Source organism: Schistocerca piceifrons, chromosome 1 (genome assembly GCF_021461385.2).
Source record: "Schistocerca piceifrons isolate TAMUIC-IGC-003096 chromosome 1, iqSchPice1.1, whole genome shotgun sequence".
Lineage (NCBI taxonomy): Eukaryota > Metazoa > Arthropoda > Insecta > Orthoptera > Acrididae > Schistocerca > Schistocerca piceifrons.
The window spans coordinates 642,933,303-642,948,117 of NC_060138.1; the positions used below are offsets into that span (position 1 = coordinate 642,933,303).

The 14,815-nt window shown below is 39.4% G+C and overlaps 1 protein-coding gene across 1 annotated transcript in view; it reads right to left on the reverse strand.

The window, feature by feature from the left end:
* Positions 1-2,412: 2,412 nt before the first annotated feature.
* Positions 2,413-14,815, reverse strand: part of LOC124760357 (collagen alpha chain CG42342-like) — a 641,799-nt gene continuing 629,396 nt past the window's right edge. The window contains exon 26 of the mRNA XM_047249099.1: positions 2,413-2,934. The gene's annotated coding sequence lies outside the window, so the exon portion shown is untranslated. The remainder of the gene's footprint in view (positions 2,935-14,815) is intronic.

The window sequence follows — 14,815 nt, forward strand, 5'->3', positions numbered from 1 at the left end:
AACAATTTGATGTACCCTTTGTCTTGCACTTCTCAGTGGTTTGCAGAATACAGTGATCAGCCAGAAAATTATGTCCACCAACCTACTATTGATATAAACCTGTCCAGGCAATAGAAGTGTCACCTGGCAAGGAATGACATCTAGTCAGACACACACATGGTGCAAGTAGTATCACTGAGTGTGCTCTCCATGTGTAAAATGGGGAAGGTGGGCAATCTATCTGAGCTTGACTGAGGGCAGATTGTGATGGCCTGGAGGCTCAGCATAAGCATTTCAGAAACTGCACATCTTATTGGGTGTTCAAGGAGTGCCATGGTGAGTGTCTTCAATGTGTAGCAAAACCAAAGTGAAACTGTTGTGAGGTTGGGCGGCCACCCCTTATTAAGGATTTCAGACATCATAGGCCGAGCAGACTGGCAAAACAGAACGGGCAGCGAACTGTGGTGGAACTAACATCAGACTTTAATGCTGGGCAGAGTATCAGTGCAACTGAGCACACAGTGCACTGAACTCTCTTAATAACAGGCCTCCACAGCTGATGACCCATGCATGTGCAAATGTTAACACCACAACATCGGCAGCTATAACTGAAATTGGCATGTGACCATCAACACTGGATATTGGTGCAGCAGACAACAGAATGTTGCATTGTCTGATGAAACCTGATACCTTCTTCATCATGCTGTTGGGGGGCACAAATCCATCATCTGCCAGGGAAACAGCTGCTTGTCACCTGTACTGCAGGACGGAGAAAAGCTGGCGGCAGCTCCATTATGCTCTATCCATGGATCTAATGGGGTCATGCAAGGCAACATGATGGCCAAAGAGTATTGCACACTGGTTGCAGACCATGTACACCCCTTTATGATGATCATGTTTACTGGTGGCAGTGGCATATTTCAACAGGATAATGTGCCATGTCACCACTCTATAATGCTCCTGGCCTAGGAGCATTATGGAGTGGTTCAAAGAATAAAGTGCCAAATCCTAATTGATATTCTGGCTCCCCAACTCAGCAGATATGAGCGCGATAGAACACATCTGGGATGTGATTGAATGTGGCGTCAGAGCTCTCCACTACCTTCTCTGGAATTTAATTGTAGAGTTTCAGAGGCCTCATTGAACTTGGGTCCCCATATAATTGGGGCCATGAACAGAACTGTGCTGTTCAAAACAAACTTTGGATTGATGACAACTTGACTTTATTACTTGAGGATGGCAAAGGAGCAACAACACAAAGATAGTCCAAAGCCTCATAGATGGTTGTATCAAAGATGAAATTAGGTGCCAGATTACCAACCTAACAGCACTAGTCACATTTACCCACATTCTAAATTTGACTGAAGCTCGTGAAAAGGGCTGATTGCATTTTGTTGCCTTTCTTGGAAGATTTGCATGTTTTTGGTTGTGACTTTGTTTTGGCTTCCTTACCTTGGAGATTTCATCTGGATGAGAAATCTGAGGACAAAAATTTAAGGGTTGTAGGTATCTGAGGTCACCGTTACTGCATCTCAATCAAAATGGTAACAAATACCACTTCTGTGATCTACTGCTGTGCACAGTTAAGCATCTCTGGACTCAATAATTATTTTCATGATGGCTTGCTTTTGAGCACACACCAGTAAAGTAGAAGTTGATATGGCATCTTCAGATGTGGTTACCTTTCAACAAAGCATATAATAAACTAATAATTGCGTCTCAATTCATTTTGCTTAATAAACTTGACACAAATGATAATTGAACAATAATAATTATGAGACAATCCATAATCATCAAGGAGAGAGAGAGAGAGAGAGAGAGGAGTAATTATCAATCATTGAAGCAGTGTGAAGGAACTTCACAAGCAGTACAATAGCTACTCATGTGACATCACTAGTTGCATGCATACTGCAATTCTTAATTTTGTGCAATGTGAAGCAAAAATATAATATATCAGAGTGTATCAGAGTGTATACACAAACAAACACAAACAAGGTGAACATTATAGCAATTTTACATAAAATAAAAAATTAATTCTGTATAAATCATGGCAGTAATGAGAATTTATTTACAAATATATATGCATTGTGAGATATGAACCAAAGTATTATTTACATAAGGTACTGCTTAAGTTAAATCAGATGGCAGAAGCAATTTTCTTGGCAGTCACTTATAGCTGGTTTATTTCACAGATCAGAGTGAGAGAGAGAGAGTGAGAGAGAGAGAGAGAGAGAGAGAGAGAGAGAGAGAGAGAGAGAGAGAGAGAGAGAGAGAGAGATATGCTACTGCCAAGAGGTTTATAGACAACATTAATGACAAGAAAAATTATTTACAATATGAGTTTGTTATTTCTGTTTTCACATTTACTCTCCCTTGTATCAAAAATGGCACAAATTCAAACATTCTTCATTCAAACCATTTAATTTTTTTCAGTTTTTGAGGTAGTCATCCAGAGCCACATCCTCCAGATAGTTTCGTCATTGTTGATTTTAAAGTAAGAAATGAACACAGGAGCTCACAGTTGCTTATTATCAGTTAAGAAGTGTGGTAATGAGAGTTTCATTATCACAGAAACCTTCAAATTTCTAGTCTGTAAGATATTTCACTGGCTTCTTGACTTTTGCGACTGCTTGAACTCCTCTGTATATTCTCAATTTCTATAATATCACTTAACACACAACACTTGTCACTGACATTATAGTTCAGTCTGCTTCTCATTAAAAGTTAATTGTTCATACATCACTTTTCTGGCAGTTACACACATAAATTAATCATCAAATAAACATGCACTAGAGAATGTTAATATCCACTGATGCATTTACTTTCACACATTATTAATTAAGAATTGTTCACAGTATGAGATCGTCTCTCACACAGCTTCCAATTTCACAGCAGTTCTGTACACTGAATCTAGTAATAAGTACAGTATGTACATTATCCACCAGTGATCATGGACTGAAACAAAAAAGAAAATCATTTATTGGCATGTAAGCTTTTATACAGTTTGTATGATACATACACATCTAAGTCAAGTCAATATATAACCTTGATCTTTGTTACAGAACATGAGTGACAAATATACAGCAAAATTGCTCTCATTTCTTCATTTTCTTCCAAATATTCTGGTAAGTAACTAACAAAAATCTCATCTCCAGCACTGAAAATGTTGAGCATTAATGGCCAATGTTCAAAAAAGAAATAATAATAATAATAATAATAATAATAATTTTATTGTCATTAGCCATTACAGCAATAGACGTCAGGCATATAATACAATGTAATACAATGTAAATGTCATTAATACTGCAAGCAATCTTAAAGCAAAAAACGCAAAACTACTAAATGAAAAACATTTACAGATTCATGGAAACAGAGAATCAGTGAAGGAAATAGGCAAAAAAAAAAAAAAAATAAATAAAAAAAGCCAAACTTAAAGCGTTAAAAGTGATATGCAAACCAGAAAAGGTGATAACAATGACAAAAATCATGTACAAAGAAACACACAAATGTTGAACCTAGAAATAAATATAAGTTGTCTGCAATAACGTGCAAAAACAAAACAAGGAAGCATCAAGAATGTGTCAAACAAAGCACAAAAAATTACTCTTAATAAGTGGCGATTCACTAATTAAAAATGTTGCAGTGCCGAGTACTAAAACTGATGTCCTCCCACGGATTTGTATACGTCAGTTAAATAACAACTTCAAGAACATGCAGACAATGAAACAAAATGCATTCCCATTGGTAAATCTCAATGAAAACTATAAATATGTTTTCGTCCATGTGGGGACGAACTTGCTGTGAAACAGCAGTGAAGAAGAGGTCATAAATGGAGCATGAAATCTCAGAGTTTATTATAAGTAGTGCCCTGCACCAAAGATCGGTAAGTGATAAACTCTTAGACAAGACAAAGAATCGCATCAGAGAGCAGTGCAACAGACTTGGTGCAGTTTTCGTGGATTCAAATAAATTTATCAATGATAAATGTTTAGGGCACAATGGGCTGCATCTAAACAGGTTAGGATCAGCAACATTCAGCAGCATGTACAGAGATATTCGTAAGATGATTCTTAGTACGGGAAACTACACTCATGCTCATAAATTAAGGATAATGCTGATACATGGTGAAACAATGCTCTGGTGGGCGGTTTGCAGGTTTAAATCACCTCAGGGTATGACCATATGGTGCATTTGACCTGCGTTCATTGCACAGTGTTTCTGGCAGCAGTCCACATACGCAGAGGTGTGTTGGTGCATGTGAGAATACGGTGTAGCGAGTAAGTGTGTAGACTTTTCAGACATGACTGTGTGTTGAAAATGGCTCAAAGAACATGTATTAATGACGTTATGAGGGGCAGAATACTAGGTCAACTGGAGGCTGGTCAAACACAGCAGGTCGTAGCACAGACCCTCTGTGTGCCACGAAGTGTGATCTCCAGATTATGGTAATGATTCCAGCAGACAGGAAACATGTCCAGGCACTACAGTACAGGACGTCCACAGTGTACAACTCCACAAGAAGACCGATATCTCACCATCAGTGCCCACAGACAAACACGGAGTACTGCAGGTACCCTTGCTTGGGACCTTACCACAGCCACTGGAACAGTTGTCTCCACAACACAGTCTGCAGACAACTGAACAGACATGGTTTATTCACCCAGAGACCTGCAAGGTGCATTCCACTGACCCCTAGTAACAGGAGAGCCCATAAAGCCTGGTGTCAAGAACACAGTACATTGTCATTGGAACAGTGCTCACAGGTTATGTTCACAGACGAGTGCAGGTATAGTCTGAACAGTGATTCTCACTGGATTCTCATCTGGCGTGAAAAAGGAACCAGATACCAACCCCTTAAATGTCCTTAAAAGGGACCTGTTAGGAGGTCATGGTTTGATGGTATGGGGTGGGATTATGATTGGTGCCAGTACAACACTGCATGACTTTGACAGAGGAACTGTAACAGGTCAGGTATATGGGGACATCATTTTGCACTAGTATGTCCACCTTTTCAGGGGTACAGGGGTTCCACCTTCCTCCTGATGGATGATAACGCACGGCCATCATGGAGGAGTACCTTGAAATAGAAGATATCAGCTGAACGGAGTGGCCTGCCTGTTCTCCAGACCTAAACCCCATCAAGCACGTCTGGGATGCTCTCGGTCAACATATCACTTCATGTCTTCAAACTCCTATGACACTTCAGGAGCTCCGACAGGCACTGGTGCAAGAATGGGAGGCTATACCCCAGCAGCTGCTCGACTACCTGATCGAGAGTATCCCAACCCACTGTGGAGTCTGTGTACATGTGCATGGTGATCGTATCCCATATTGATGTTAGGGTACGTGTGCAATAAACAGCAGCATTTTGTAGCACATGTGTTTCAGGACAGTTTTCTCAACTTATCACCAATACTGTGGACTTACATATCTGTGTCGTGTGTGTTCCCTATGTGCCTATGCTATTAGTGCCAGTTTTGTATAATGCCACATTGTGTAGCACCACATTCTGCAATTATCCTTAATTTATGAGCATGAGTGTAGTATGCTGAGATGGTGGTGTAAAAATTGATACCAAAGTTGAAACAAAAATACAAAAACAGCATTTCAAAACAGATGCCATTAGGACTATTCAAAAAAGTAACAATACATTTGCAATGCACTTGAACAAAAATAGGTTAAGTTCGAACTATAGCCCTACAAATGGCAGAGAAACAAAACAACTTGCAAATCACTTTGTCAGAAATACCAAATAGACTAGTAGGCCTAGACTTGAATGGACACTGGCTTGCAAAGGATAGTATCAAAATCTTAAATAACCTTGATAATTTTTATGTTGCCAGCAGCTTTTGTACAAGTGATTTAATATTAAGAGGTTCGTGCATAGTTGTGGAAAGATCAATGGAAAGTAGAGCAAGATTTGATTACAATTCTCTTAATGAATAATGTATATTTGAAAGCTGCTGTGTAGAGTTAGGGGAAAATATTGTAATTTTATCTGTGTATAGGCTCCCAGACACAGAAATAATGAAACATTTTTTGTTGAAATTCCAGTGCCTATTGCAAAAACTTCAAAAAGAAGCCAAGAATAGAGTCATAATAACTGCTGATTTCAACATAGACCTAGCCAGTAAAGCCAACAACTGCACAGAATTAATTGATATGATCCAAATATCAGGTTTTAATGCTAATTTCACTGATTTTACTGGAGTAAACGAAATGTCTGCAATGTGGATAGATAATATTTTAACCAATTATACTTATAATGAGGCAAATCAGTTTTGTTTGGACTTAACCTCCTCAGTCCATGGGTCCATGTATGTGGACTTCGTGGTTTTATTTCATAAAACTTATGAACAGTTTCTATCGACTAAAGACCTCTAGTACAAGTTTGTGGAAGTTTCGTAGTGTCAGATATTGCACCACAATCTGCTTGCAGTGCCCGCTGTGATGTTTTGAAGATACAAGTTTGTGAAATAGCTACACACGGCATGGGCTCTGTAGGTAATTCAAAATAATACCATATTCTGTATGTTAAATTTACTTTCTTTTTTGCTTTACATGTGTCAAAACAGTCACAAATCTTATTGATGTATGTTTTTTTTTCAAAATTATCTCTTATTGTGAATACAGTGGACATCAAAAGTTGTTTTTATGTTTACCTTATTCATTTGGACGTTTTAGTTGTTATGGTATTGTGTGAGGAAATCCTCATAATTATCCAATTGTTGTGGCAAAACGTTATACAATTTTTAGGATCTCAATTACTTAAACATCAACAATTAATTTATGGTGTTATTTTCAGTAATCAATGATGAAGAAACATTTCAGATGCTAGAGGAGAGTGACTTCAGTTCACTTTCAGACAAAGAGAGTCAACAAGTTTCAGACGAGGAGGCTGTCCCCGAATCTGCTGTCACTACTGAACACGCAGAAATTGAAATAGAAGACCCTAAGCCTGAAATTCATTTCTTTGTTGGGATTGAAATTCTAATGGGTACACTCAAGCTACAACTAGCCAAGATGTCGTGGAGTAGGCTACTTGATTTGCCTCTCATCAGTGACACTGTGACTCGAGACAGGTATTTCAAGTTACGACATAATTTACATTTCGTGCCCTAAATAATTTACACAATCGTGATAGGAGTGAGAAACTTTGGAAAGTGAGGCCTGTGATTAATTTTTTCAGGAATAAGTGTCTTGCCTTGCCACGATGTAAACATCTTTCAATTGATGAGCAGATAATTCCATTTTGTGGCAGATGTGCAATGTGTCATCAAAGCCTAATCCCCTTGGATTGAAGAACTTTATTTTGGCATCTTCAGATGGTTTAGTTCTTGACTTCATAATACATATTGGCAAAGGAACAGTGTTTGACACTGAATTAAAAAAAATAGGTTTAGGTGCAAGTATAATTATGCTTTTGACTGTGACTGTTCTAAGCAGTGGGCAGCATGTAATATAGAGTGTCAGATTTTTTACAGGCATTAAGTCAATTGAGCTTCTGTTAGGAAACAACATGTATCAAACAGGAACTGTAATGAAAACCAAAATTTCTGATGTTGCTTCTAAATTAAAACTTACTCTGATCTAAATAGAGGTGAATGGGATGATTATGTGAGGGAGGACAAAAAGGTGTGTGCATTTAAATGGAAAGATAACAAGTCTGTTAATTTTGGTATCATCTCGTGCTGGGAGTGAGCCACAAGTTACTTGTGAGCGATGGTCCAAGGCTCAGAAAAGAAGTATCAATGTACCAAAACCAGTTATTGTGAAGAGGTACAATTGTACGATGGGTGGTATTGACCTATGTGACAGATTCATGGCCTACTACAGGTCAAATAACAGAACAAGAAAATGGACACTCAAACTATTTAACCTTTTTACTGATTTAGCTATTATTAATTGCTGGATATTGTACAAAAGAACCTTTGCAAAAGAAGAAGTACCAGAGAGTAACAGATTGTCCCTAATAAACTTCAGACTGAATTTGGCTAATGTACTGATAAAGTGTTCTCATGTCAGAAGTTCCTCACAACTCTCCAAAGAAATAACCTTGGATGAACAGGAAATCACTGAAAGTTCAGGAGAAGATGAATACAATAATCCAAAAAGAAGAAAAGTTGTTTCCATGCCAAGGAAGCCAGCCAAGGGACCCAACTCAATATGACCGGATCAATCATCTTCCCCTATGCGTAGAGGCAAGAAATGCTTCCAAATGTCTCTTTGAAGGTTGTAAATCCTGCACAAGAACCTTGTGCAATAAATGTAATGTTTATTTATGTGGGACTAAAAAACTTTGTCTTGTAAAAATCATCAAATAAAAGTTTAACATGTTTTTCAATGCATTATTTATTTACCGGTTAAGACGTGAAGTCCACATATGTATACCTCAAATATTTTAGACTGTACAAAAAATAAAAATACAAATAATGTAATCCTGAATGTAATTATTCATAAGGCCAATAACGATAACACTGAAAACAATTTTCCTCACTTATTTTATCTTCGGGACTCAAGAGGTTAGGACTTTCTGGTCATTATGCTCTGTTTATGGCGTTACAAAATACAATAGAACCTCACTCAAAAAAAAGAAAGGTTGTGAAGGCAGCAAAAGAACTGTCAAATAATAGATTTATTTCAGATAGTGAAAACAAATCAAAGGCATTACAGTCAGTGATCAAAGGTAAAACAGGTACCACAGCTAGAGGCCATGATATTGCTGAAATCAAGATAGAGGATAACACTATTGTAATTCCTCCTCAAATTTCTGAATTATTTAATGAATTCTTTATAAATGTAACCAAATCAAACATCAATGTAGGAGATTACCCAGATAACGTAAATTTATTCAACAGTGAGCAGTTCGAAGGTGAATTTTTCAGTAGATTTACCAAAATTATTGTAAAAGATATAGAAAATGTGATACTATCACTAAAAAGTAAAACATCAGCAGGATGGGATGGGATACCAACAGAAGTCTTAAAAACAATCTCTAAAATAGTTGCACAGCCACTATCTACAATAGTTAACGAGTCCCTTGAAGAAGATTATTTTCCACACTGAAGTGCACAGTACTTAAGCCAATGTTCACCCAAAAGGCACAAAAGAACATAGGGAAACTATCGCCCAATCTCTCATCTTCCATCACTATCAAAAATATGCAAAAAGGTCATCACTATACAAATTCACAATTTCATAGAAAAATTGAAGATAATATCAAAAAATAATTATGGATTTCAAAAAGGAAAAACCATAGTATCTCCTATAAACCATTTTCTAAAAAAAATTAGCTGCTTTCTAGACAACTCACTGCATTCCACAGGAATTTTTTTGTGACCTATCAAAGGTCTTTGATAGTGTGAACCACTCCTTGCTACTTTGTAAACTGGGAAAGTATGGAATTAGGGGCACAGTATTACAATGGTTTAAGTCCTATCTAACCAGCCAAAGACAAGGAGTGGTAATACTATCAGAGAGAGGAACTTATACTTCAAAATGGAAAACCATTTCGCTTGGAGTACCCCAAGGTTCTGTCTTAGGTCCCATTCCGTTTCTGTTTCACTTAAATGATCTACCGCTTAATATCGAGTGTCACTCAGTTTTCTTTGCAGATAGCACATCTGTGATCATTGAAAGTAATAGTACTGACCAAATTCCCCAAACTATATTAAATACATTATAAAAATTAGATACCTGGTTTGTTTTAAGCAGGTTAAAATTAAACATGTAAAAGTCTCAGTTAATGCAGTTTAAAACAAACAAGCAAAATTAAATGATATTCAGGTCAGTCACAGAAACCAGGATTTGCAGGAAGCTAGCTGTGTGAAATTCCTAGGAATGGAACTGAATAAAAATATATCATGGGCCTCACATATACAGTATCTTTCAAATAAATTAAATAGCGTAGCATTTGCAATGAGGATATTATACAATGCTACCAGTATGGGTATAAGAAAAGTAGTATATCACAGCTACTTTGAGTCAGTAATAAGGTATGAAATTGTATTTTGGGGTAACTGAAACAATGTGTGTTGAATATTATAACTTCAGAAAACCATCATTAGAAATATACACAATGTAAGGTGAGGAAAATCATGTTGCCCACCCCTAAAAAATCTAAGTATATTAAGGGTTGCCTCACTATTCAGCTATCAGCTGATTATCTTTGTACACAGTAACTCTTATTTATTTGTAGCAAATCATTTCCAGTATTATTACAACACCAGAAATCAAAATAATTTTATGCTGCCCACCCACTGTTTAAAACTTTATGCTCAAACTCCACATTATATGGGTATGAAAATTTATACTCAAGTGAAAGGAAGAGAATTGCTCAGCATAAATTTAGAAACACTGAAAAAAACCTTATATGAGAAACTAGTGCAGAAATGTTACCATTCATTAGAAGAATTCATGAATGATAACCTGAAAATTTGACCAGGAGAGAGCAAGTACTTAGGACTGTTAATTTTTAAAAGTTTGTTAGTTTCAAAGAAAAAATATTAATTGCTTAATTAATTAATTATCCAGTACAGTATATTATATTACTGATATTATAAGGAAAATTGTAAACCAGTTTTTGTGTTTTGACAAGTCTCCTGTACATTAAGTCAATGACTTGAAATTTTATGTTATGAGACGATAAACTTCTATTTTATTCTATTCAGGAGTATTGTGTTAGGCAGGTAAGTGATGAGTGAAGTTGTGAGGGATGTGAAAGACCTGCTGGGATTTGACATCTATGTTAGAAAGCTGCTACGAAAGCAAAGAGAACTTCACTGCAAATTAAGATCCAGGCAAAGCTTCACAGACAAACAAAAACTGAATTAAGCCAATTAGCGTAAACAGAGCCACAAGTAATGCATTCCATGAATTTGAAGTTAAGATTCTTTTTATTCTCTCTACCAACTTGACAGAAAATCCTAAGAAGTTTTGGTCTTAAGTTATACCATGATATTGATTGAAATCATCTCTCCACACACTCTGTGACCATAATGGTACTGAAAGGGAGGATGATTGATAGAAAGATATAATGCTAAACATATTTTTCCAAAACTATTTCACTGGGGAAGACTGCACTGTTGTTCCCCAGTAATTCACAACATGAATTTCAAAAATAACAAATAATGAGAGAGGTAAGTGTGGGATAGAACATCTACTGAAATGTCTCAACAGAGGAAAGCCCACTTGGCCTAATGGGATAACAATACAATTCTACATAGAGTATGTGAAAGAACTTGCTTCTCTTTGAGCGGCCTTTTACCATGGGACACAGTAGGCACAAAGCATTCCAAATGAGTGGAAGAAAGCAGAGGTCATTGCCATTTTCAAGAAGGGTCGTTGAAGAGGCACACAGAACTATAGTCATGTAGCCCTCATATCAGTCTGTTGAAGAATTTTGGAAGATACGTTTATGCTCTTGTATTATGACATTTCTGCAGACTGGAACTCTTCTCTATAGGAATCAACATGGATTCTGATAGCGACAAGCATGTGAAACCCAGTTCACTTCATTAGTCCACAGGACCCAGTAAGAAGTAAATGCTGGTACCCAAGTAAATGCTACATTCCTTGACTTCCAAAAGGCATTTGATAAAGTTTTGCACTGTTGCCTAATGAATGATTCGATTGGAGAGTTTCTAGAAATGAAACACAGCATGTTATTCTCAATTGAGATAAACCTTTAGATGGCAGATTATGAGGCCACCACAAAACCGCTCATTTTAAAACATTTAACGTGTTTTGGCGGCAACACAACCACCTACCCTTTGTGCACATCGTTGTCTACCAACCCAAGTTCACCACAGGATCAACATAGTCCAGCTTTAACCAACACTTTTTCGCCTTTTTTCACAACAGATCTCCAGTCACTTTCTCCAGTTATTTTCATTTTCATTTCAACCTCATGTTACACTTTCCACCTTCGAATACCATGTCACCCTCACCCCCATTAAGTTTTATTTACATTCCCTCCACAAACATGCCTTCACCCTAGCCAGATTACGCTCACATATTTTATTTTCTCAGGCTTGTCTGACATTTGGCATTACCCCCAAAGGCCTCACACTTAAAGTTCCCATCTCTGGCTGCAACCCTTCTTTCCATCAGTCCCTATACCAGTTCCAAACTGAACAATCCATTACCCTCACCCACCTAATCCTTCACCTACACATCAACTCAGCCAATGAACACATCCGGCAACTCCTATCCTTAATAAAAGTCCTCAATCTTTCCTCTCCCACATCCACACTGGCTGTTCAGAGCATCCTCCTACAGGCCAACCGCAAATTACAACAGCATGCCACCCTTCACCTCAAAAAAACTATCCAATCTCCTGGTTTCCCACCTCCGGAAGGGCAACTCACTCACCCTTGACAACCTTTCCAGCAAACCTCAACCTCCTCTCATTGCACACAAACCCAGTCTCTCCCATCTACTCAACCTTCCACTTCCAGCTCCACTCCCTCCAAAACCTCAAAATTCCAATCAACACAATCTGGAACCACAACACCCTAATTCAGTAGTTAACCTTTCCTCCAAACCTCTCTCCCAATCCGAAACCTCTGTCCTATCCAAAGGCCTCACCTTCAGCCCCACTCCCAGATTCAACCAAACAGCCCTCGTCAAAGATTTACTGTCCTACACTCGTACTTTCTGCTGGAAGTATCACTTTACCACGAAGAAAAATGATCCTAATCTTACTCCTAATGATCCAACTCCCCAAGACACTATCCAAATTGAACCCTGCCTGGAACAGTTCCGTCCTCCGTCACAGCGGGACCCACCTCCTCTTCCTCAAAATCACCCTCTCCAAACCTTCCAGGAATTTCTGACTTCCAGCCTTGCCTCTCAATCCTTCTTAAAAAACTTTAATCCCACTCCCAACATCACCACTGCTGAAGCCCAGGCTATCCGTGATCTGAAGGCTGACCGGTCCATCGTCATTCTTCCGGAGGACAAGGGTTCCACGACCGTGGTACTTGATCGTCGGGAGTATGTGGCTGAGGGACTGCGTCAGCTTTCAGACAACACTACATACAAAGTTTGCCAAGGTAATCCCATTCCTGATGTCCAGGCAGAGCTTCAAGGAATCCTCAGAACCTTAGGCCCCCTACAAAACCTTTCACCTGACTCCATCAACCTCCTGACCCCACCGACGCCCCGCACCCCTACCTTCTACCTTCTTCCTAAAACTCACAAACCCAATCATCCCAGCCGCCCCATTGTAGCTGGTTACCAAGCCCCCACAGAACGTATCTCTGCCTACGTAGATCAACACCTTCAACCCATTACATGCAGTCTCCCATCCTTCATCAAAGACACCAACCACTTTCTCGAACGCCTGGAATCCTCACCCAATCCGTTACCCCCGGAAACCATCCTTGTAACCATTGATGCCACTTCCTTATACACAAATATCCCGCATGTCCAGTGCCTCGCTGTGATGGAGCACTTCCTTTCACGCTGATCACCTGCCACCCTAAATAAAACCTCCTTCCTCATTACCTTAGCCAGCTTCATCCTGACCTACAACTTCTTCACTTTTGAAGGCCAAACATACCAACAATTAAAGGGAACAGCCATGGGTACCAGGATGGCCCCCTCATATGCCAACTTATTCATGGGTCGCTTAGAGGAAGCCTTCTCGGTTACCCAAGCCTGCCAACCCAAAGTTTGGTACAGATTTATTGATGACATCTTCATGATCTGGACTCACAGTGAAGAAGAACTCCAGAATTTCCTCTCCAACCTCAACTCCTTTGGTTCCATCAGATTCACCTGGTCCTACTCCAAATCCCATGCCACTTTCTTTGATGTTGACCTCCACCTGTCCAATGGCCAGCTTCACACGTCCGTCCACATCAAACCCACCAACAAGCAACAGTACCTCCATTATGACAGCTGCCACCCATTCCACATCAAACGGTCCCTTCCCTACAGCCTAGGTCTTCGTGGCAAACAAATCTGCTCCAGTCCGGAATCCCTGAACCATTACACCAACAACCTGACAACAGCTTTCGCATCCCGCAACTACCCTCCCGACCTGGTACAGAAGCAAATAACCAGAGCCACCTCCTCATCCTCTCAAACCCAGAACCTCCCACAGAAGAAACACAAAAGTGCCCCACTTGTGACAGGATACTTTCCGGGACTGGATCAGACTCTGAATGTGGCTCTCCAGCAGGGATACGACTTCCTCAAATCCTGCCCTGAAATGAGATCCATCCTTCATGAAATCCTCCCCACTCCACCAAGAGTGTCTTTCCACCATCCACCTAACCTTCGTAACCTCTTAGTTCATCCCTATGAAATCCCCAAACCACCTTCCCTACCCTCTGGCTCCTACCCTTGTAATCGCCCCCGGTGTAAAACCTGTCCGATGCACCCTCCCACCACCACCTACTCCAGTCCTGTTACCCGGAAGGTGTACACGATCAAAGGCAGAGCCATGTGTGAAAGCACCCACGTGAATTACCAGCTGACCTGCCTACACTGTGACGCATTCTATGTGGGAATGACCAGCAACAAACTGTCCATTCGCATGAATGGACACAGGCAGACAGTGTTTGTTGGTAATGAGGATCACCCTGTGGCTAAACATGCCTTGGTGCACGTCCAGCACATCTTGGCACAGTGTTACACCGTCTGGGTTATCTGGATACTTCCCACTAACACCAACCTATCCGAACTCTGGAGATGGGAACTTGCTCTTCAATATATCCCCTCTTCCCGTTATCCACCAGGCCTCAATCTCCGCTAATTTCAAGTTGCCGCCACTCATACCTCACCTGTCATTCAACAACATCTTTACCTCTGCACTTCCGCCTCGACT